Source organism: Cynara cardunculus (genome assembly GCF_001531365.2).
Source record: "Cynara cardunculus var. scolymus isolate 2C chromosome LG 3, CcrdV1, whole genome shotgun sequence".
Taxonomy (NCBI): domain Eukaryota; kingdom Viridiplantae; phylum Streptophyta; class Magnoliopsida; order Asterales; family Asteraceae; genus Cynara; species Cynara cardunculus.
This window is the reverse complement of record NC_037530.1, coordinates 4,913,325-4,915,826: the sequence shown is the minus strand read 5'-3', so window position 1 is coordinate 4,915,826 and position 2,502 is coordinate 4,913,325.

Here is a 2,502-nt window from a genome sequence, read left to right as displayed (position 1 = left end):
ACAAATTTTAGAGAAAATTTATATTAATTATGATTTAAAAAATCATTACATATATAAATAAAATAAAGTTGTTTAACCTTACATATTACAACAAAATCAGTTTTATATAATGTTTAAAATGTATAAGAGTCTGTCTATTTACAGCTTCTTGAGTTTAATGAGATTCACAATTTATTTGGTCAGTATTATTTGGTAGTGATTTATCAAGTAAGCTTCTAGAAACGAGCTTTATATAAAAAGTCAAGTTTTTTTTTTCAAACTTGTTCATCTCAATTAAAAATATGCTTCTTTCATCTTTGAAAAAGTCATCTCAAATAAAAACCTTTCCAATTTATACAGACAAATTAATTGATACACGACTTAATGAAAAACCAATCAAATAGCTCATATGTGTCATAATAAAATACTTTATATAACTTAAGTTTATAGAAACAAACTACAAACGTTATGTCTAAAATCGTTACAATGGGTTTATAGAACGTTTTAATGCATTTTAACAAATGTTTTAGAATATTCTTAAAATAAATTATATTAACTATATCATAAAACACTTCTAAAAAGTGTCATATAAACTCATATTTTTTATAATTTTTTTCAAATAATGTTGTATAAAATAATTAATATCACAACCATAAGGGTGGTGCCTAATTGGTTTGAGCTTGCCTTCAAAGGTCAAAAGTACCAGGAGATCTCAGGTTCAGATCCAAGAAAAAATAAAAATCCCCTTGTGGTCACGGAGGTTCAAATGCAATGACTCTGGGCTATCTACAAAGCAGGTGGTCGCCCTGAGATTAGTCAGCTTGCATAGTGGGTTGAATATCCAGGTTAATCAAAAAAAAATGTCACACTTTATTTTAAAATTGTCCTAATAAAAAACTGTCAAAACGACAAAAAAACCCCTATAAAACTATTGTAACACTTTAAAATATAACCTTTTTTTGGTTTGATCGTATAAAGTTAAGTCTAATAAAATGTTTTATTAAGATGCTTAGACATCTTGTGCATCCTATAAACACCAATTTTATTATAACAACATATCATGATTAATTAATATTTTTTTAATAATTAAAATTTAGATAAATATTTTTAAAATTGTTATATTTTTCTTTTTGTACTAAATATTTTGAATAATAATAACAAAATTAAAAAAAATTGATATCATTATTAATAATTCTAAATAATTAATAATTGAAATTAATGAACAAATTACAACTAAATTGAATAGTATAATTTGGTTAATATTATCTATTAATTAAAAATAAATAAAATTAATTAATAATCAATATCATTCTAGGGTATAAATGGAAGAAATAACCTGAAAACTCCCGTAAATTATTGAAATGTTACTTCAAGTAGTTTTTCAATAACCTAAGCTTATTAATTACTCTCTAAAACAAAGCTTTTAAAAAAAATGGTTGTCAAACATGACATAAATTTTAACATAATCTTTTATTTATTTATAATAACTATTATCTATTATATTTTGTCCTGATACTTGATTATAGCTGAGTGTTAGTAATGAATAGGTGTGTAAACGAGACGAGACAATTCGCGAGCTACTTGAGATCGACTCAGTCAAAACTCGGTTAACACTCGACTCGAATAGGCTCGACTCGACATATTAACGAGCCGAGTCGAGCTATCCAATACTCGAATCAAAAAACTCGTGAGATACTCAATTTTTTTATATATATAATTAGTTTTAAATATAATCAGTCTTACAATATAATATAATAAAAATGTCTTATATTTTTAGATATTTAAACAAAATCAAACATTTTTTAACTATAAAAACTAATCAATTATTTTATTATTAAAATCATAATTAAAAAAGACAAAAAAACTATAGAAGTGTTGGTTAAAATGTCCCATATTGGAAAAGAAATAGTAAGAGAATAGTGAAGAGATGTTATGAAAAGAGAGGGAGACGAATGCATTTTGTAACTTTGTTTTTTTGAAGATGAAGTTTGAGGTGCATTCCTTTAATTTTCTAAAATTTAAGAGAACATCTTTAAGTTTTATAATTTTTAAGAGAATACCCTAAAATTTCATAAATTTCAATGGGTGAGAATTGTTCGAGCTTGATTCAAGTTAGTGGTTGAGCTTGGTTCAAGCTTCAAACGAGTTCGAGCTTAAAAAATTGTAATCAAATTCGAGTCGAGTTTAGTTATTGCTTTTGTATGTTATGAATCAATGCATTATTTAACTTTATACTAGAAGCGTACTCGCGCAATGCAGCGAGATACATCATGTTTTTAATATTTCATTTTATTCTTTATCTCAGTCGATGTTATAATATAGCTTTATGTGATTTTGAGAAAGCGATAATGTTTTTGTTTTTGAATAAAATATATGTTTGACGATATCATAAAAATTTGACAAAAATATATCGATATTAGTATCAAATTAACCATTTGAAATTCCTCATTTTTTTTGTGTAATTTTTTAATCCAACTTTTTTATAATTTAATTTATGTACAATAACGAAGTAATTTATATTTG